The 23,217-nt window shown below is 37.7% G+C and overlaps 1 protein-coding gene across 2 annotated transcripts in view; it reads left to right on the top strand.

The window, feature by feature from the left end:
* Positions 1–23,217, top strand: part of RNGTT (RNA guanylyltransferase and 5'-phosphatase) — a 180,506-nt gene that overhangs the window by 119,375 nt on the left and 37,914 nt on the right. The window lies entirely within an intron of this gene.

Here is a 23,217-nt window from a genome sequence, read left to right as displayed (position 1 = left end):
CTGTTTGGATTTGGCATTATTACCTTTTATGTTTTCTGAAGGTAGGCAGGCTATATTAGCTTAAATTCTTACATGAAGTAACTGCTATCCCTTGCTTTTATGCAAAATAATACCAACGTAAGTTTTCTTCCATTTTAGGATTCTGCATAATGAAAAATGATGCTTAACTTTTTAAAGAAAAAAAAATGAATTTTTACTTCATAGGTTTTCTTTGGTATTGTCTCTAAAACCATTAAAGTCTTTTCAGAAATGGTAAGTTTTGACAGCAGAAGACATGTAAAACATTACATTACATCAATTCCACATACTATTTGCTAATTCAGGCACTGCACATATTAAAGAGGGGCAATTTTCATGCCAGCGAGGGCAGGGGGGAAGACTGAGTCACTGGATTACAGCTTGACTTGGAAGTGATTTTGTTTAGAACTGAGTTAGTTGATTTTTAAGTTGCTTAATGTTTTAACATCTGGGACTCATTACAACTGGCAGTTTGAAACACTGATATTTAGTTTTTCTTGATGCCACACGTACCTCAGTATGATTAAACAGTTCATTTGACGTATTGCTTACTTATTTCAGAGTGTTAATAATGGACCCATCTAACTTTTAGACACTTTGGCATGTCATATTACTGAACATATTTGGTGAATATATAGGATCTTAAAAATATGGAGTTTATTCAACAGAAGATATTTGGCAACTAACTTCTAAGCACTTCATAAGGTCAGAAGCATCTATTCTGATTTTTGTGTTTGAAAGTGGAATATTAAGGCCTTAGAAGCAACACAGCTATTTTAGACAACATACAGGAATATTTTAAGTTTGACTTCAGAGAAACCAACTCATTATAAATTTCTATTTCACATTTGACTTTTATTTAAGTCACAGAAAAGTAACGGAAAAAAAATCTATTAAAAAAAAGACCTGGTATTTGGCAGGAATGCTATTTTTATTATGGGATTCTTATGACTTCTGCTGAAGCTTATAAATTTACAGTAGTAGTCTATAACTCAGAAGCAAAATAAACCTATTTTTCATTTCACCTTAAAAAAAGTACTCTCTGATTACTCAACACTGATTTCAAATAGAAAAATGTCAGTGCTACTGCTACGTTTAATATAATAGATGACAATTATTTGATCAGAAAATGAAAATGTTTTAAAATATTAGCCAGCAAAACTGTTTCTAAAAAGCTGGGCTGTTAGCAGCAAGCTATTAAAGAATGAGTGTTCACTTGTAGAATTTGAAACACTCACTAACATTTAGAAAATTTCTACCATACTCCAGCTATGTGAAAATCCATGCAATGCTGGTACTGTGGAAATGATTAGCTGGACCGGTCTCTAAATACTGCAACACGTAAATATGTTAATGTTTATGTTCCTCTCACATACATAAGGAAAAAATAATCCTAGAAATCTGACGTGAGAGAAAGTATAATTCTTTGAAATGAATTTTACTTCAGCTCATATCACAGTTGACTGCTGTTTGTAGCGTAAGCGCAGGTGCATTCATCCAACAAAAAGAAGTTAATGAAGTACTATGTGGAAAATAATTTACCATCATTGGAAGAAAAGCATTTATGTTAAGTAATGACCTATGAAACAGTCGGTTCTACCCACATAAACAAAATCAGTGAGTAAAATACTACGGCTTTAAGCACATCACTTGTTAATTTGATTTTTTGATTAATTCCGTGGTAAAATATGAACTTAATTGAGGAAACACCCAAAGTATACCAATTTTGAAGCTGTTGATGTGAGTTTTAAAAGAAGCAGGTTTGGTTTTAGACTTGAAAAATGCAGTTCTGAGCACTGCCATAATAAACTGGCTGTGAAGAAAGCCTGTTAGGTTGATTTCTGACAAAACTAAAAATTGTTTTGATGAACTGAATGTCTTGCTGCTGGCAATTCTGATGTGACAGCATTAGGCTTCTACCTCTCCCCAGCCCCACTGAGATTAAAAGTAAGCATTTGATACTGGTTTCAGTGCTTCAGGTAAAAACAAAAAGTTTTCCTTGTCTTCAGTAATCCAAGAAGAAATTTGGCATGCATTTGACAGCAGAGTAGCACAAACGTGTTTAAAGTACTATTATAAAAAATTGTGTTATTTTGATACAGTAAAGTGATAATATTTATGGAAAAGGAATCTATGACTTTGTATTGATCTTCTACTGACAAATGGGGAACTGAAATCAAAGTATCGATCTCATATACTTGACAGCAGCTTGAAACAGTGAGAATGGGGATGGTCTGTAATTTCCAAGTCCTCTCTTCTGATTTACAGGCTCATCTTTAAACCCTGAAATGCAGGCATCCAAATCTGAGCTACTGTTGTGTGTGGTCTTAGAGCTGACAGCCACGATACAGGTTGAACCTCTACCACACAACTCCAGCCACGCTGCCCTTGTGTTTATAGTCTCCTGTCCACTTAAATGGTGAAAAAGCATAGAGGGGCATTATTTATTCAGTAGCATGAGACAAGAGCACTGTCAGCCGTTAGACCTGTATTTTGTGTGGCACATGTAATTGAGATCCTGATCAATTGTAAACAATCGTGTGCATTTTTCCTATGAATGAGGGAGTTCTCTGGGGAATCTGCCTGATTTTAGTCAGTACGATTATTTTTCTATCTACCTAAAATTCCCCTGTGCTTTCAGTTGTGCATTTCCATCCATAGATCAGTCTGTAATAGTAATGTTAACCGCAAAATAGCTGCTGTGCTTCACCCCAGATGTAGTTCAGTTCCGGATGAATGACCAATTTGCTTTTGTCTAGGGTTCAGTTATTTCACAATTGATAGGAGAGAGTTTTGCCATTGAATTAAAAAGGAGGATTGGGCTTATGATCTATGAAGTACTTTTAGAATAAGCTGCACTATTAAGATGAAGATCGCATAACAAAGAATACAAATAAAGAAAAAATACCATTGCATCCCAAGGAAAGGGATTGTCTCCATAACCTCGGTGACCTAATGCTGACACTTCTGTTTGGTGCACATATTTGAAGGAAATTGCGCTGTTGCACATTAGTGAGTTACAGCTTATCAGCTGAGCCACGATAATTGTCCCCAGTGTATTCTCATAGACCAGCCCGTCCGAGCATCAGAACGATGGTTTACATTAACTCTTCTTCTCTTGTCTTTGCAAGAAGTCCAGCGTATGGTCTCTCAATCTGTTCTGATCACATCCAAATAGACACTTCATGTAAAACGACAAAACAAAACCAATCACAGTAACCAACAACCTATTAAATCAGCTAAATGAGAGAGTAAGGTGACGTGTATTCGTGCTGAAACAACGTAGCTGAACTGAAAAGCCCTCACATTTCGCGTGCTTTAAAGTAGAGACACTTGCCAGCGCTTCTGCATCACTTCAGGTTTACTAAGATAATTGTCTCTCATCAGCAATGTTGAAGCAAAGCCCTTTGATCATATAACAACAGTACCTTGCCTTTTTTTTTCTAAATTATGATGATGCTCATGGAAAGCAAAATTACAGCACACAAACGGTGTTTCCAAATGGCCTATGAGTTAAATGACCTTGTCAGAAGAGAAAATAGGGGATGTTTAATTGCTGTGTGCAATTTCTCAGTTGCTTTACAGAGAAGATTGTTTTTAAATGGTGGAGATTTTTTTTCCCAAAATGTCTGACTCCAAGAATGTTTCTAAAAAAAAATAAAAAATGCTAAAAAGCCCAAACCAACTCTGAGCTGTATTTAAATGTCACAAATATCAACTGAAAATGTCTACTCAGTGCCAAATTTGTGGTAGCTTGCAAGGACAGAATTTTTAAAATGTCCATGCTGGCTTTTCCAGATTTTTAATTAGCCTGTGCAGTTCCTCCAAATTTTATCTGAATCAGACATGCTAAAATCAAATGAAAAGCAAGGTTAGGTCTTTATTGGCTTCGAATGAGCATCTTACTGGGTCAAACAATTTGGTGATCAATCACTCAATACCATTTCATATCACAGAATAATAAAAGTTTTATAGAGAACCTTGAGGTATGGGAAGGAGTCAGGAATTTTAGTCATCTTTGAAATGCTGAAGAAATACTGATAAAGGCTTATATGTGTATATTTATATATATATACATTTACATGTATATATATATATATATATGTATATATAAAAAGAATAGATATATTCTGTATATATTAAAGAACCTGAAGGAAACATGAAACATCCAACCTAGATGATTCTGTGATTAACTCTTTGTTAGCAACTATATTATTTACCTGGGGGAATCAAGTAAGTTTCAAGTTGTGTTTCACTTGTTCATAGTTGAGTAATAAATAATGGAAGGTGAAGTACAATATATTTGAAGACAACAGGGGTTTCAAATCTTGGGTACGCTGGCAATTACAGTTCGAGAGCCAGATATAGATATCATGAGACTGAAGGCAAGTAATGTTTTCCTTTTGTGTTAGATGTTAGGCTGTCCTTTTTGTTCTGTAAATTAGAATGAGCATCTGAAGGAAAAAAAAAGAAAAGCTACAACTGGTTCAAAATAACTGTGATGTTCTTGATCTGCTGTCATATATGTTGCCTGTCACAAGGTGGCTTATTCATCTTACAAGCTAGTCTTCCTCACAGTTCTGCTTTGAAACAAATTGCTGGCTGGCTGAAAAATTGTAAAAGTTAACTGAATAAGCTAAGAACTGCAGAATTGATATGATAGTTTGTTTGGTCTGTGTTCTGTTTCCTCTTATTTCTGTTCCCTCTTTTTTATTTGATCCATAAATTGTTATTTTGGCCTGGGAGCTCTTTTCAATCTTACCTGTTTGCAGAATGTCAGTTATCAAATAACACAAACTTGTTTTTACGACTGTCATCCATCACAAAATGGGAGCTTTACAAACAGTACCCTGGCGATAAAAAAAAAAAAAAAAAAAAAAGTAATCCCATATTCCTCTAGCCTCCAGAGATCACAGTCTAGATTAGGGTTGCATTTACATTGAGTACAGTGGAGTTATGAAGCAGGATGCAGATGATGTCCCTCAGCAATTACGAACAAATAAGGACAAGATGTTGCAAATAGATGCAAAGATGCACAGTGCTGGGATGACAGCAGGAGGAGTGCAGGTTTGAATCTATTAACTGCATTTATGGCTGTACTGTTGGTAAAGCAAGTGCGTGCTTCAAAGTTGCCTGCTTTTTCTGGAATGTGAGAGTTGCAAATGAAAGTAAATGAGTAATTTGTTTAGCTGTTATCTTCAGGCATTTATTGTTACCACAACAGGTCTTACTAGGCCTGAATAAAATTTAGGGGTAGGGCTGTGCAATCTGACTGAGAGAAGGCTATGTGCAGAAAGAAAGGTGGCAGTATGAGAAGCACAAATATTACTGTGGTAGAAATATGCACTTGTAGTAGTCACCTTTGGTGTTGCGATGGAAACCACGAAAGCATCTAGACTTTACCTAGGTACTTCAGGTTTACTACACTCTTAAGTATTTATGCTATGCTGCTGTGAAGGTATTTGAAATCTTTCTGTAAGGCTTCAGTTTTTAAAAACAATTTCCAAAGTAAGTCTTGGAATCTAACCTGTATTTATACGCTGGCGTACTGAACATAATGTTGTACCTTCCACAACTAATATGCAAGATGCTCTTGGAATTTCAAATGTTGGATTTCAAAAATGAACTCAGCCTCATCTTTTTATATGTTGAAGTGGCAGCCTTGGGGCAATCTCCATCTGTCAGATAATTATTCTGCTTTAGCTACTCATTTCTCCAGATTTTTAAAAGCTTTGCCTCATATCGTCCTAAAATTATCTATACGCTTGCTAAATGGAATGTAAATGTAGCTTTGTGTGTTTTATATACCCCGTTCCTTTTTCTTGAACTTGCTGCTTTCTTAAAGCAGTCTTTCCAGTTGCTTGCATCAGCTATCATAACAATTATCTGTGCTGTTTAAGATCTGTTTCTATCTGTAAACTAGGTCAAGAAAAGCTCCCAAATACTATATGCCTCTAAAATTTGCTTATCTCACATATCCTCGGTACTCTGTCTTATTTTACATTTGGGTTTGAATTTTATTCTAAACTTTGTATTCAGCCATGTCACTTAGACTTCTTGCTACTTGTGAATGGGAAAGAACAGGTTAGAAAATTGAAGGCTGACGCCATCCCTAGTTAAACATCTGTAAGAGATGGTAGAAAAGCAGGCAGTGGAGAAATAATCTCAGGCTTCAGGATAGCTGGCTTTGGCTTTCCAGTAAGCGTATAGGTAGTATCCCATGGCAGGTTCCCCTAAAGTGCAGAGTGGCCCAGGAGAACTGGCAGATCTTCAGGGACAGCTTCTTCAAAATTCACCCCCAAAATACCTGTGAAAGTTTATGGAAGAAGTAAACAATAACAGGCATCTGTGGAGAATGTAAAAATTGTGTTTGGATGTAGAGGGAAGGAATTACAAATGCTAAAACTCAGCTGGAATTGAAGGTAAGTGAAGGACAACTGTAGGTACCTCTGTGATGAAGAGACAACTGAGGAAAATAGTGTGCTGCTGATGCAGTGGGAGACATAGTGGCAAAAGATAAAAGAGCTGAGGTATTTGGTGTCATCTTTGCTTTGGTCTTGACTGGTAAGGTGTGCTGGCAGGCCTGTGAGGCTCCTGAACCTCATGGCAGTGCCCAGGGAAATGACTTACTACACAAAGGTGAGGAAGTCCAATTTAGGGACTATTTAAGCAAAGATATGTACATCCATGGAACCAACAAGCAGATGGGCTGCATTTTGTCATTTTTAATGGCTGTTGTGGAGCAAATTCTCCTGAAAGCCGTGTCCATGCACAAAAAGGACAAGTCAGTGACTGCCAACAGCCAGCATCATTTTGCCAAGAGCATACCCTGCTTGACTAACAGACTAGCTCTGCAAACAAGGCAAAAACAGTGTAAGCTGGCTTAACTTCAGCAAGGCCTTCAGCAGCCTTCTGTAGTATCCTTGTAGCTCAGTTAGTGAGTCATGGTCTGGATTAGGTGGACTACAAGGACGAAAAATGCCTGGACTGTCAATCTCAAAGAGCAATGGTCAGTGAAGTCCAGCGGGAGGCCAGCCCTGAATAGTGTTCCTCAGTAGACAACAGTGAGGGTGAGTATATTAAAAGCTTCATTAGCAACCTGGCTGTTGAGATAAAGTGCCCTGTCAGAGTGCTGATGGATGACACGGAGCTGGGGGGAGTGGCTGACAGGGCAGAGGACAGGGCTGCTGTTCAGAAGGACCTCAGGAGGCTGGAGAAATGAGCTGAACTTCCTGAAGACTCATGAAATTCAAGTAGGTAAATGCTAAATGCAGCACGTTTCACCTGGGGCAGCTGATGGGAACAGTCAGCTTGGAGATTGCCTTGCCAGGGAGAGGCTTTTGTAGAAAACAAACTCAGGGGCCTGAAGGTCAAAGTTTTGAAATTAGTCAGCAGTTTGCTCTTGTGGCAAAGATGGCCAGCTGATAACTGGACCACACGTGGAAGGAAGAGATCTTTGCCTCTATTCAGCATTTGTGAGCAGTTCTGAGTCCCCCACTCTGACAAAAACACTGATGGGCTGGAGCAAGCCCAGCGGAGGGCCACCAAGGCAGTGAGGGCATTGGAGAACAACCTACAAAGAGAGTCGGAGAGAACTGGGTTTGTTCAGTCCGGAGAAGAGGAAGACAGGTAATGCTTCGTTGCTGTTTCCTACTACCCAACAGCAGGTTATAGATCAGATGGAGCCAGGCGGCACTGAGATATATGTTGAAAGAATGAAAAGGAAGATAAATTGTAGAAGGACAGGGGGAGAAATTAGGTGAGAAAGGTCAAACCCTGCAGTAGGTTGGCAAGGTGTGGAGGCTTCATCTTTGGAGATACCCAGAGGTTGACTGGATATGGTTGTGAACAGCCTGATTCAGCTTGGAAGTGGACCCAGTCTTGAGCACAAGGCAGGTGACCTGCAGAGGGCCTTTGAATCAGAATTATTCTGTGATTATCTGCAGTTCATATGTTAAACGTTTTGCAAATGATAGGGAACTGTTACACATCTAACTACCAAACACTTTAAAACGTTGTTTTTCTTTCTTCATGCTTTCTTTACAGTATTATAGAGATTTTTCAGAAGGCGTACTGTACCTGCATTGAATTTACTAATTGTGGGATTGACCTTTTAGAGATTACTTAAGTTGCATAGTAAAATAATGTTTTGCATAAGGAGGAATTTGACATGGTTCTTTGTTAGAGGCTGTAAGGGTTTGCCAGATGCAAAATGTAAAGACTGTCTAATTTAGATGGGGGAAATGCTCATCTTCCTTCTGCTAGAGTTTGAGCAATAGATGCAGTTATGTCAGACTTACTGAAGTTCATTTGTGAACATATTTTTCTTTTGCCCTAATATAAAATTACTTTTTCAGTTATAGGAGTTAGTTTTTTGAACATACTGTTCAAAGTGTGTTTTTATTCTGGATTTTATAAGCTGGTATGAGCTTCTCTGAATTGCATTTTTGCATGTAGTAACTTTGTGATCTTCTACAGACAAGGAGTTCTTGTTATATTTTGTGAGGATGCCATAAATGAGAACTTATTTCAGAATATTTTTCCCTTCATGAATTACCTAAAGTATTAGTGTTCAATTGTTTTTGTTTGTTTGTTTTGCTTAATTAGAGATTTTTATTGTGTTTTCTTGAGTTTACAAATCGGCACATTTAGAAACACTCATGGAAAAGAGTATTAGCATAGAATTATTACAGATCTCTAAGGTAAGAAATTTTAAGTGTTTTTTCCATGGTATGCAAAACTAAAGAAACATTTATATAAGGAAAAATCTTAGCTCAGATGACTTCCTTGCATGCTTTGGTGTATTTCAAAGAAAAATAAAGCAAACTAAGAGGAAAAAAGAAGGTTATCATTGGACAAACAGACCAGACAGCAAAAGATATTGCATGTGTTTTTTGTACTCTTCATCCGTCTTACTCCAAACATTTTATTATTTAATTTTCTGATAATACCAAACTCACAAATCATAAAAGACCCGATACAAGTACTAAATAATGAATATATTATAGATAATACATGACAGTCATAACTCCAGGAGTACAATTCAGTTTGCTTTGATACCATCAAAAACATTTTGAAATTGGTTTAGGAAATAGAAGCCCAGGATTTCGTGTCTGACTGCATGCACAAGTACTTTGGAGTCAGCAAAACACGTCAACAAAATAAATGACCCTGATACAGGTTGTTTGCATTTCTGCCATGCTGGTGTTATCAATATGGTGTGCATGCAACAGTGCTGTTCTAGAACAGTGGCAGATTATCAGCGTTTTCACCTTCTCTGCTTGATAGCCAAGAAAAACTCTCGGTACATCCGCTTATCTTAAAACCTCAGAGACGCTGCAGAAGAAACCTACGTAATTATTTTTTTGCATAATTATACAGTGCCTCTCATTTTGTAGGGATTCAAGTTGGGATGATTGATTACGAAAAAAATAATCAGTCTGTTATGAGTTGGTTAAAATTAGCATTTTAAGGGACGTTTGCATTCTGAGGAAATAAATGGTATTTTTAATATCAGTTACTGTAATGACTTAGGATCCGCCATAGGTTTGGTAATTCACACATGCCATCTTTTTGGCAAACGGCCAGCTTGTAGGTTTTTTAGTGGGAGAAAATGCTTATCCTGTCGGAGAAATGCATTAAAGGCAGCGGGACTAGAGGTACACGTATCCGTCTGTGGGAGATCCATTTGCATAATCGAGGCCTGATGATTCAGTGGTAATGAAGGACCCATCTTGTTATTTATCAAAGCAGTATGGAAAAGAACAGTAACTGCTGGGTGTGGAGCTGGTGCGCGTTGTGCACTTTGACAGGGGATGTCTGGTGCTTTGCAAGGAGTCAGAGCTTTTCGGTAGAGATTTGGTTCCATCTGACAATGGTTAAAAGCATGTCATCCTCCTAGAGGATCTCATAAAGGCCAAAATTCCTTATTTTCATACTTTTTATGCTTGTTTGCTTTTTACCAAGCGGTCTTCTGACAGCAATTGTGAAGTACAAGCATGGCTTCGTACTGAATTCCGTTTTGAAATCAACATCAATGCTTTTATCTTATACGCATGGAAGATGTGTTCCCTCACAGGACCTACTTCATTTTCAGCATCGTTGTATATGTGAGAAATAAACTTCAATTTTAATTTTGAAGCCCAAATTTCCAATGTTGTAAGTTGCTTCAGCTTCACATGCAATGAATCATGTTTTTTTATTTATAAACATACGTGCCTCTGCGTGTGTATGTGTGCGTGTACACAAACAGGTGACAGCTGCTTCTTTGTGTTGTGAAATAAAAACACAAACAAAAAAGTAAGAGAACTCCCTTGGCTGTTATGAATCAAAACAAAACTTCTCTTTCCCATATGTACCCATGAGGAGGAAACTGTCCTCCTTTCCTCACAGTTTTTGACAATTAAAAAAAAATAATAATCCATTTTGTTAATGGACTTTGCTCTTTCCAGTTCCTGGCTCTTTTAATATATTTCTTTACTGGACATTCTTGACTTATTATGGTTATTTTTCCTTCTTATGCAGTATGGTTTTCAAGGCCATGGTTTCATTGTTTTAGGCCAGATAACCACCCTGTTCTGTACCTGTATTTTGGCAACCAGTGTTCCATCACTGGTTTTTGAGTGGTAAAAAAAAAAAAAAAAAGTTATATATAACTTCACGGCGAAACAGATGGAGTTATGCTGCTCTGCTTTCTATAAGCTAGATCAATTTAATTATCTAACCATAAAATTTAGATACGTGGAGATGTAAAAGCATGTGAAGTACTGGGTACTGTAAAGATATTTCTAATGTAAAGATTAAAAGCATCCTCATTCGTATGGTAGTCATCGTGCCTCTTGCTGACAGACCTCCTGCTCTCTGAGACAAGACACTCAGAAGTCTCAGGTGGTGCATAGTTTTACCAAGGCAGCTCTTACATTCTCCCAGAAGAACTGAAGTTACTTGTATCAGTTTTTAAGATGGGGAAAAGTAAAGTCCAAAGTGAAGAGAAGACTCACTTAGGGAAGCATGGTATAATAGTAAGGAAATTTAAAAAAACCTCAGTCCTCAGCTGTACCCAGCAGATGGCATTTTTCCCCCTTATAACTACTAAATATTTTCAAAGCTATAATCTTTGGATATTTTCATACTTAAAAATAGTCTTTTTTTCCACAAAATATTGAAGGATTGCACTGTGGGCAAATACTTATCAATGGTTTATAAATGAAATATAATGTGTATACCTCTAATTATAGGGGAGAGAAAACTGGAATGAGGAGAGTGCAACAGCATAGTGAACTTGATTGGGTTTTTCCCCCTCAAGTCTGCATATTAAATCGTTGCCTCCACTTACTTGCTGAATCTTAATGCATCAAATCTTGCATACTCAGATTTTTAATCTTTTTATTAAGGAGTGCAAAATTGTGCTGGAAGTTAGATATTCAAATGTAGGAGATCAGTGGATCTGGGGAGCAGAGCAGAACAGAAACTCAGAAGTGAATTGGATGTCCCCTAGTGAAAGCTATGAACTACTTGCCCTTCCAGAAGCGAAAATTCATTATGGGCATGATTAACCCTTCTCAACTAATAGATTAATAATATTTATTGCTTCTTAATTTGTCATGACAATGAGCCATACACAGTTCTGATTCAGAAAGAACTCCCACTCTCATTCAAGAAGAGAAGCAGAAATGGTCAAACCTCACTGCCCAAGATGTTTGTGCTGTACAGTTCTGCACACCGCTCCCTTCAGTAAGTCTCCACCCATTACTTGAGTGTTAAGAAAAATGTTTTGGAAGATGAATTGTGTATCAGGTTAAATTAGATTGATTTTTGGTTTTAGAAGAGAAAATGGTAAGACTTGCAAATACTTTCATCAAGTTGAGATAGATCATAAATAGCAGCAGAAGTATTAAGCTTCAGTTATTTGAATTATATCATGAAAACTAAATGATTAAAACTGGGCATTTTCATTCTTTAATCATTCTTATAATAGGTTATGATGAATGTCTTTTCACACACTGATAATTTCTGTTTTTTATTTTAGTATCTATTTTACATTAAGATTCTTAAAACATTTTTCATGTTTTCCTATACCTCTTGTTTCTCTTTGTAATATTCAGAGACATATGCTACAGAGGAATTTTCCAAATGCCTTCTGAAGATAGTATCTTGCCTTTTTTGGAGATAAAATTAAGGCTCTATGATGTTATTTGGCTGGTGAATTTTTGTGGTTTGATAGAGCCTGTGTAGGCAAGAGGCAGACCTGTGTCCAGTCTGTGGTAAGATGAGTGCCCAGTGCTTTACTCATGTAAAATGCTATCATTTGAATAAAAATAAATAGGTACAGGCTATGCCAGGCTTCAGAGACATGAGATGAATTACTTAAAAAACCACTTAAATACCTCAAGGAAGCTTACTTGACAAGCTTAAGGATCAGGAACGAGCCCTAACCATTGTAGAAAAGCCTTTCTTTTAAGGATCTAGTATGGAAGTTAGACATTGTTCTGTTGCTTTTCACTGTGTAAACTGAGAATTGTTCTTTTCCCAAAGGATTTTGTATAGTGTTTGGTCCAAATGTTTCATTTTGTCACTGAAAGCTGTGTTATGAAACTGATCGTTCCTTCAAGCGAAATTTAATACAGAAAAATCCACAACATAAAGATAGTATAGACGTAAACTTCGCAGAGTCCTTTTCTTGCTGCATTTTTTTATGAGGTATGTAAATAGTACAATCCAATTATGTACTTTTGTTTAATGCAGAAAATATATCTCTGTGATAGCTCTGCCTTAATTATTGCTTTGTTTCACTAGATTTGAAATGGTATAAACTTTTTTTGCAAGGCATAAAGTGCATGCATAGAGGATTTTTGTGTTAGTGCCATGGTTCAAACCAGCAGGTAGCTCAGCACCACACAACTGTTTGCTCACTCTCACCAACCAGTGGGATGGGAGAGAAAAACAGGTAAAAGTCATGGGTTGAGATAAAGACAGCTTTATGGGCAGAAGAGGAAGGGAAAATAATAATGATAATAATCTATGTATCTAAAACAAGCAATGCACAGTGCAGTTGTTCACCACCGTGCACCTACTGATGCCCATCCCATCCCTGAGCAGTGCTCCTAGAGTTGGTGTTCAGCATGATGCCACCTGGTGTGGGACATCCCTTTGGCCAGCTTGTGTCCCCTCCCAGCTCCTGGTGCACCCCCAGCCTCCTTGCTGGCAGGGTGGCATGAGAAGCAGAAAAAGCCTTGACTTGGGTTAGAAAACCAGAGATGAACATGACAGAAGGGCAAGAATGTAATGACCACTTAGAGTTAATCCTTCTGCTGCAATAGCTCCAGGATCACAAAGTTGTTTTGTTTTGTTTTAAACTTAAAGTGGGAGAGAGAGGAAACAACTTCATCCTTTTTGTTTGTTTGTTTGTTGTTAGATTGTGAGGGTTTGTGAAGCTCTAAAACAGGAAGAGAAGCGAAGTTAGCAGGTGCTTTGTATGTTCGTTTGATAAATCTTCATCCTGAATTTAATTGCCAAGGAGGCCTGCAAAGATGCAGGAGTTAGGGAATGTATTAGCAGTGAGAAAGGATGAGCTGGAGAACGAAGTAGACTGGAGACACCTTCAAGTTATTAATTCTGTAATGCTTTTCTCTTCATCCTCATTTTTAAATGATTCATTTAAAATACTTACTGGTATTTACTATTTCACAGCAGCCTTTTTACTGGTAGCCACAAGCTTTCTGTACTTTAAAAACAAAACCAGCAATGTGAGTTCCGAGGTTCTGTAGAAGATGCATACGAGCCTTTTATATAAGACGCTACTGACAAACTTATTCAAAAGTGGATTATATTTAAAACTGGTAAATGGAGAAATGATAAGCTGTATTGAGGAGAAAAAACATTGTTTTAACTGCATTGAAAACTGAGACGAACTTGGATCTACAGAACTGGCTGGGATATTGGGACAATTGCAGAACATCTGTTTGTGCCATGTATTCAAGCTTGAGAAAGTTGGATAAGAAGGAATTTTGCAACTCACTCAAGCTCCCTAGTATGTGGTTTTGCACCCTCTTTCCTCATTCAGACATCTTTAGGCTGGGCATCTTCAGAATATCTTTATGAACGTGAATTCCCTTGCTTGTCTCTTCCTATATTCTGGTCCCGAGGAAAGTGATTCTCCTTTTCTTCCTTCTCATTTTCAAATTTCAAATACGATAATTGCTTTCTATCATTGCCCTGAGTGATTTATGTTCAAATGAAGTGACTGTTTGCTTTCTAATAGTAAGTTTTCCTGGCCATAATAACAAGGTGGTGTTGGAAGTAGCTTCAAAGAAGAGAATGGCATATTTAATTTTCAAATAGGTAAAGAATTTATCTGAAAGAACAATTAAAACTTAATTTTGAAGCATTTAAACTAATTTTTGTCTTGTAGATGTTCTTTTACTGGTTCAAGAAAATAAGTGTGTGCTCATATAGCAAACCTAGAGTTATTTTTTTCTGCACATTTTATGTCAAATCACAGATGAGTCTTCCTGTGCAAGTGCTGGATGTGAAAAATTAAAGTGATATTCTGAGTGTGAAATCAAATATGTTAGCCAAAAAAATGTAGAATTGTAGGCAATATCAAAGTAATGCCATTGCCACTGGCCTGTGTATTTAAAACATATCCAGAGGAGTGTTAAGGTTGCAGCCCAGCATTCCAAAGAAGTGGAATTCCTCCAAAGTGAGTCGACCCCAGGGGCAGTGCGTTACTTGTGCTGGAACAGGCAGGTCCAGTTAACAGACTTGGAGTAACTGGGTAAATGGAATAATAACTCCTACCACTCCTAAATTTTATTTCTCATAGGAAATCAGGTGGTAAAAGTATATATAAGACACTTTGTTGTTGGGTGTCTACCTGTTACGGAACTTGACAGCAGAGATGAGTTAAAATGTGTTTCCCATAATCTGTTATGGGCATATGTGCTCTAAAAGTTTCCCCCTTTCCATCTTTTTTTCTGTGGTACTGTTGCCATATACACTCAATTTTGTGTTACTGCTGAAGTTTTATTTATTCTCCTTTCCTCCTCTCACCCAAATTTGCATGCAAGTCTTCAGAGTTGGTTTCCCAGTACAAGTGATCATTTTTTATTTATTTATTCTCAGTTCTTATTCAATGGATTAAAGTCCTGGATAAAATACACAGGATGTCCAAGCAATAACTGAAATTACATTCGTGTATACTGATTTATATGTTTCTCTTGCTTATGGTCTGAAGATGGAGGTAAGACTGGGTATATAGGAAGCGTTAATAGCTTTTATTATGCTGATATGTTTGAAAAATAGCCAAATTTTGAGACGTAAAAGCTGTTCTTCAGACTTGAAAATTTGCATGCTCTATTCCTTGTTCTTCCCAGCTATATCAGTTAGTCTTCCTAGAGACTGCATCTTACCTTAAATCAGACCTGAATTAAGGTCATTGTTCATTTATAATGAAGGATTTCTTTCTGCAGTACTTTGCAGTTAACTGTATTACCTAAAAAAGCTCTCTATCCATACAAGTAGCTTATAATCCTGCCTTGAGTATCATCTACTTGGAAAATCAAAGCACACTGAAGAACGTTGCGCTGGTCTTCTAGCAGGCTTTTTCTGGCGAAGATAAAATATAGACCAAAAGGACATGCAAGATTGCTTGCAGTAAAAATGATGTCTTGGAGGAAGGAAAAAAAAAAAAAAAGCACCCTCCTTTACTGTACATTTGTTAATTAACACCTTAATAATTCATGTTACATAAATCTTCGCAGATATAGATGAAAGAAGAGATGGGCTGTCATCCTGATAGCAGCTAAATCACTCGTTGTCAGCCAGGGACTGGAAGTAACTAATTTTTTGTCCTGTGCAGTTAGCATTTAGTCATAATTGCTCTTTCACTTGTGCCCCACATAATAAAATTCATAATTCAGGACAGTAAATGAAAAGATGCTCTCTTTCTGTAATAATAATACAGCAATTTTTATGAAGAATTCAATCATTTTTTCTTAGTGCTTATAAGAAAGATATATTTCTACAAGTTGCTCATCACCCAGCCCTCAGCTTCTTGGACTTTTTAGAGAGCATGTCACATGTAGGTTAACCATTTTAAGTAAAAAACATATTTTTAAAAGGCCTTGAAGTGGAAGTGTCTGGAAATACTGATAGTATACAAGATGCTTACAAACTGGCTGTATTAGACCAAAAATCTGTAAAAGTATCTGTCTGTCAAATGCTTTCTTGGCTTTGATTGTATCTTTCTGTGTTCATCTTTGTTGTAAATTTGCTGCAATAACCTTTAAGCATGGTCTTGCTTGCTTTTGACTCTTCATCTCTATCTGCTGTGTAGGGATTTTGAGTGACTTACAGTTTGTCACTTGGTTTGGAAATATAAAATGGCAACGTGTGTGGTGGGAAGAGGGCCTTGGAGATGGCCTGTTGAGGCCTGTGTCTTCTCCCCCAAGGCATCCCCTTCTACACACGCTTTGGCTGCAAGGAGAAGGAACATGGTGCTGTGTCCTGGGCCCCTGCCTTGGCCCACGCACAGGCCAGCAGCTGGATCTGGCGGTGTCAGACATCTTGTGGTGCTGGGGTGGGGACCTCAAATGTGACTGTACCTCAGGAGCCTGGGAAGAAGCGAGCCTAGGTCATACCACATGGGGTTTTAGTAGCTGAGCTGCCTCTGGTTTATGTTTCTGTGGAGACTGGGGGTGCCCAGAAACTGGACCAGAGGTCTCAGCCTGGGAGCTGAAGGCAGTGCTGTGTGTCAGCAGAGGCATCTCAGGAGGTTTCTTGTCCCTAATCCTCTGGCTGGCAGCCCTCCCTTTCCTAGCATGGCCCAAGCTGCCATCTTCCCCCTGCATTCCCACTCCCATCTGGGAGCTCCATGGGAAGCACGCCTCGCCTCTTAATTTGGGAATCGTGGGATAAAAGGTGCTAAAGATGGGGAAAGGAGAAGTACACGCAGTGTACTGGAAGGATGTAGGCCTCTTAAAAAGCAAAACAAAACCAAGGGGGCAGTGGGTTAGGGGAGTTGCTGGCTGTTAAAGTCAGAAGTAAAGGAAGAAAAGAAATGGGGAGATGGGGGACAGGAGGAGATGGGGCACTTCTGGAGTGAGGCAGAGCACTGACAGCAGAGCAGTGGTTTCCCTTACAGAGAAAGCAGCCTCAGAGGTAAGGATACTAATTTTTGAGCAGGATGGTATACCAGCACAACAGGCCAGCTTTGTGGAGATGCCTTCTAGAGTGCAAACTCAATATTACAGCATTGGTAGTTGCTGTTGGAGAGTCCTTTCTTGTGTCACAGCCAGGAAAACACTTCATCTGTGTTTCTTAATTACTTGGGAGTGCTGAATGAAGTCTTCTTATTATCTGAAGAATTTCTGTAAAAGAGGAGGAGTTCATAAACTCATTTAAGTAATGCGTGTTGGGACTTCATAGTGAACAAAGGAGCGAAGTTTTACACCTTCCATGCAGTTTCAGAAGTGAGAGGGAAACATTCAGCAGAGTTCCTGACAGCCTTCCCACCTTATTTTGGGTGGTAGGTATCTTCATAACATACGGGATTTTCTGCACGCTGCCAGTGGCACTTGTGCCTGTGTAGATGGTGGCTGTGTGTGTCTCACACCTGCATCTAAGCAACAAATTCTTTGTGCTTCTTGTGCTTCTCTTTGGGGTTGTGGTCTGCATAGTCCTGCTTGAACTTATACCTAAATGGTTTGTAGATTGTAGTTCAGGCATTTCTGTGGTTGGGCATGATTGATTAATAAAGTATTTTGAATAAATCATTAGAGTGATGTGGGGAAACAGGAAGAAAAATAAATCACTTAGACTGGTCTGGCAGTGCACATTTGTGATGCCTTCCCCTGGAGCATCTTTAGTAGGAAGGTGGGAATTGTCATAATACACATGTCCGTGATCCACGTAGACAATTGATTTTTGTTCTTTACTGATTTTTTTTCTTAAAGAGGAACTGTCAGCCTCCTAGATTATTTTATTATACGTCCACGTGTTCAGTACTCTTTCACACCAAGGCAGTGTCAATGAGCTCCCATCTAATGATGTGTCTTGTGATTAAGTATTTATTGGGTTTGAATTCTCCCTCATTTGGCATAATTCAATTACTCCTTCCTCTTTTCTTCTGAGAAATGAAATACAGATCACCTGATCAATCTCTGTTTTTCACTGCATTATCAAAAAGATATTGCTGCCAACTAATTTATTTAGGATACCTTATGCTTTTCTTTAGAGTGGTTTACAATTTGTTGTCTGACAAACTTTTGCATCCATAATCCATCAGCTTCTTGGTACATGATTGCGTCACCTCCCTGCAATCTGTAAGTGCCTTTTCCTTACTGCAGAGTTCTCCCTGACTTCGGACAACCTGCAGAAAGGTCTGGTTGTTCTGCTTGGAAGTGTTGGCTGCCCAAGTCTGGCAGTGCCACGGGGTCATGCCACCACTGGTGCAGCATGCAGGGCACTGGGAAAACCAGGAATCTGTTGGAGCAGCTGCTCTGACAAATGAAGGGCAGAGTGGGAGAGACAACAGCCAGATGAGACCAGCCCATCACAGCTTTCTTGCCAATATTTTGTTGTGGTCTTTTCAGCAGTAACACCCTGTGTTAAAATTGCTGAAGAATTTGATTTCCAGCTCTGCTCGAATGATTTAGAATAGTTGTGCAGGATATCAGTTTTTATTTTACTTATTTTAATGTGTTAAAAATAGACCAAAGACAAATAAATGACAAAACCTTACATGAAAAGAAAGTTCATTGGGCTTCAGAATTGAGCCTTTGAGTGTTTGGAAATGACAGTTCTAGTTGCCAGGTTCACACACATTAAAATACATTCCTTAATTAATGCTAATTTAATTCCCGAAGTCATATGTGCAGGAGCACCTATCTTTCACTGCAGAGGAAAGTAATGTTAAGGTGGTATGGGTGATTGTAAATATGGTATCAGCCTCCTCTCAACGTGATGAACTTTGCAATCTAGCTAAAGTTGCCTGCCTTTGCTCTGTAACTTGCTTCATCAGCAGACTTTCTCTGTCCATGACTCTTTCACGTCACTAATAAATATACTAAACAGTCTGTTACAGAAATTGCATAGTTCCTTGGCCTTTGCCAAGATGAAAACTGACCGTTTATTCTGCCTTTCCAGTCCCTTAATCAAGGCTTGATCCATAATAGTAAGTAGCCTTTTCCACATAAAAGTACTTACTGCCTAGTTTTATTATTATTATTTTTTTTTAAAGTATATTACTGTGGGAGACTGTAGCAGAAGCCTTTTGGCAGTCTGAATCGATTATGTCAGTGTGGTGCCTCTCCTGTCCCCTCACTCCTTTTTAAGTGCTCTTTCATTAAGACGATCAAAAGAGAAGCAGATGCAGCCACAGTGTGAGTGCAAGGGATGCGCAACCCCGTAAGTAGTGCAGCCACACATGGCCAAGGTGGGCATGCTGAACGATGCTGAGCTAAAGGGCAGGACTCCAAGAAGTTTGCAGAAATTAGCCTATTTAGATGTTAAAGATTTATATTTATTTGCCTATTTGTTACTAGCAATTCAGACCCTACCTATTAAGAAACGTGGATTTAAGAATCTTGGATATATTAAATCTGGGTTTGGTGGTTTATTTCACTTTGATTATCAAATAATTATTCCCAGAAATCATCCCCAGAGCTTTTCTTTTAGTACCTCTATTTCTGCAGGCATTTCATTTAGGTAACTTAAAAAAAAAAATAGTTTCTGACTAGGTTTTTGTTTTTCAGTAGGACAAACAAATCGGCTAGCTTTCCACAGTGCCCCCATCTTCCTTAGTTATTCCTTCTATTTCCATAGATCAAGTGAATCTCTTGAATTTTTATAGGATTTGTACTTGGATATACTTGAGATTTTGTCACCACTATCTCATTTATTTCTTCTTTATCTTATTTGATATTAGGAGTTTAGTATATTAGGATTAGGAGTCCATTATTCTTAACTAGCTGTGGAGACAATTAAAATGTCTTTATTTTGACTTTGGAAAGTCTGTAGTTAGATGCCTTATTTTATGGAAATCTCCTATTGTAACGTTTAGCATTATGGCGTCAATTTTTAACTTAATTCTTTGTGTTGAATCTGCAAGCTTTGTGGGTTTTGTTGTTTTAAAAGATGGCCAAGCTGTAAGGACCTTATGGGATAACCTAGAAGGTGGATTTACAGAGTTGCAGTGAATCCACTGCTGGGTACGTGCCAGCTCTTGTTTCGCAAGATGTGGATAAATGTGGGGAGAGCTGCTGCACAGCTCATGTCAGGAAGTCTTCCAGCAAGTTGGAAATAGTTCCTAACTGCTGTCCTGTATTTCAGTGAGATGAGAGGGATGATATTCAGAAAAGAAAAATTGAGGTTTACTATCAGAAATAGATTCTAATAGTGAAATCTCTCAGACTATGTAATAATCTCCCAAAGGATAAGGCAGGCAGCCTCATTTTTCAGATAATTTATGGCCAGCCTGGCCAAATTGCTCATTATACTACAGGGAATAATATTCCATTGGTGGAGGAATGGCCGTGATTATTTAATGGGTACTTTTTGTTTCTATTTACTTGTCCTTTCTACTTTTTATGGATAACTTGTATGTAAATGGAGTCAAAATGCTTCTTTATGTGATTTGCTTGCAAGGCAAAGCCTGGACAAACTTTAAAATATTATCAGCACCAGGCATAAATGCAGCAAACAAAAGAAAGTCCTTTTGGAAACATCTAATGGTACGGTTAAATTTATAAGTACAAGGATGTTTTTTGAAAATCTCCATCTCTGCATTCATGTATAATCTTTCCCCTCAAACAAAACAAAATAATAATAATAAAAAAAAATAAAAAGCCAAAAACTCGAGCAAGAATAATGTTGATTAAACTCTCCTAAGTCAAAGTAAACCTTGATACCAGTCACTTTTATTCTTTTTGATCTCGATCCCAAACCACTTCAAGACCATTGCCTCAAATACGAGGTCCTTTTGTTTTGCAGTTTGGAGCTCTTTAAATGTCATTTTTATTGGGTTTGGCACATAGCCGTGGTGAGGTTATTCAGTGGCAGCATGTCTTTCAAGGATCAGTTACTTGCTAGATTCCTGCTATCAATACTTAATGACAGACAGTGATTTACTGTAGGAGTGATGTAATTCAGCGAAGCCTTTCAAGTAGGAAGCATGGGAGCTTTTCCTGTGGAGGGCAGTTAGCATGTAACCCCGATATTTTTGCCCAAGTTGTGTGTGTTTCAGAAAGCAGCATGGGTATTAATACAACTAATAGCCTACGCCGTTGGAATACCGTAGTGGGGAAGGCTGAGGGTGGTGAATTCAGTTCTGTAGCTTGTGCTGCCCGCTGCATTTCCTTCTCCATGAATATTACTTAGAATGCAATTCAATGCTAATTGCTGTCACCATTAACTTGGCGTGGGATATTCTGCAAATTCAGAATTCATGGAATGGAAAGGTTTTGCTTAAATTACCTGGGGCATTTTACTGCAAAGATGATTTTAACATTGTAAAATTGTTTACAGTCTATTCTTTTAACATTTCTCATCCATTCCCAAGCTTTTTACTTTCCAAGTTCAAACACATTCCTTTTGCATCTCTTCTATATAACCAGCTCTGCTTAATGGCTTTTTGTAGTCACCTCATCTATTTTTTTTCAGTATGTGCTCATAATTTGAGGGAAAATGTCCTAAATCAAATATACAATCTTTTGCCTGTTCTTTACCATGATGATTACACTAGAATAGCATATATTTGTCCATCAACATTTTATTTTTCGTGCATGACTGATGAGTAAAAAAATTGTCATAATATTTCCACTGCCTAAAAAAACGGTTTGATAAATACACCGTTGAATGCAGGGAAAATCTCTTCCGTCTTATACGTGAAATCCCCGCATTTCCATTGTCGATATTCAACACAAAGGATTCACTGCTGAATAAATGTAAACTCTCAATACGTATATGGAGAGCCGTACTCTCAATGGCACTCAAGCAAAATTGCACATTGTTTGCTAACCATATATGCCTGTCAGATTAAATTCAAAAGCTTATCTACACAGATTTTTTTCATATTTTTATAGGATCCTGTTATAAAAACTTCTCTATTTTATAAAACCAAAATTTCATGTTTTCACTCTGTTACTGTTGCACCAGCCTTTGAGACAAATTAATAAAATAATTAACTTTATTCAACTTGAAAAAAACATTAATTCTTCAGAGTATCAATTTTTATAATTCCCTTTTCATGGTTTTCTGATTTTTTTGTTGCATTTTCCTTGAGTTTGATGCTCCAAGGAAATACATCCTAAGAGTTGAAAAGCAATAGGGAATGATTGGCTTGAACAAGAAGCAAACTATAATTGTAATGTTGCTGTAGTAGAATACAAAAATATAGTTCAGGAGACTAAGAAGCTGTTTCTTTTTTGTGGTTAAGATACTGCAGCACAGTGTGCTGTTGTCCCTCGCAGTTTAAGTGAACACAGGATAAATGTAGTATACTTATTGTATTATTAAGAAGACATCAGCAAGATTGTGTGGATATGACAGCTGTTCTTCTGTGCCCTGGTGCTTTATTTGTGCTCTAGTCATAGCTCTGAAATAATTAGTTTGTATAATGGAATACAAAATTTGTAAAATTACGTATAAAAGTTACTTTTATCTTCGAAGGTATGCGTCAAAGCCATTCAAATACTTTTGGGAAGTGTAGTTATTGAACTCACAAAGGGTTGCTTCTGCTCTCAGGGCAGTTGTTCATTTGTGTTTTTAACTCAAAACAGTCATTTCTGCCTAAAATGTGACAATGTATCAGGAGAGATTTTTACAGATAGTTAAAAGCATACGTAGAGCATAACAATGAAATTCTTTGTATGTGCTTATCAGAGAGAAGGTATATTTTAAAATGTAAAATTGGTCAGGTAATAACTAATATTAATCCCTTCTCCATAGTTATTTTAAGTGTGGGAGTTTAGCATGAGAGAGTGGTCACATTGATTTTCCTAAAATTTTATCTGACTGTCTAATTTACATTTTAAACATCTTTTTTTTTTTTCTTTTTCTCATTCCAGCCTTAATCATTCACTAATGCATATGCAGAGATACTCTTAGCAGTAGAGGTATGGCTGTGCTCAAGGGTCAGTAGCACTGCTGAGCGCCAGGATCGCTTTTTTTCATTCAGTTTTGTTTCACACCCAGTCCATG

Source organism: Aythya marila, assembly GCF_965140915.1.
Source record: "Aythya marila genome assembly, chromosome: 3".
Taxonomy (NCBI): domain Eukaryota; kingdom Metazoa; phylum Chordata; class Aves; order Anseriformes; family Anatidae; genus Aythya; species Aythya marila.
The sequence above is the reverse complement of the archived record's forward strand: the minus strand, read 5'-3'. Positions and strand labels throughout refer to the sequence as shown.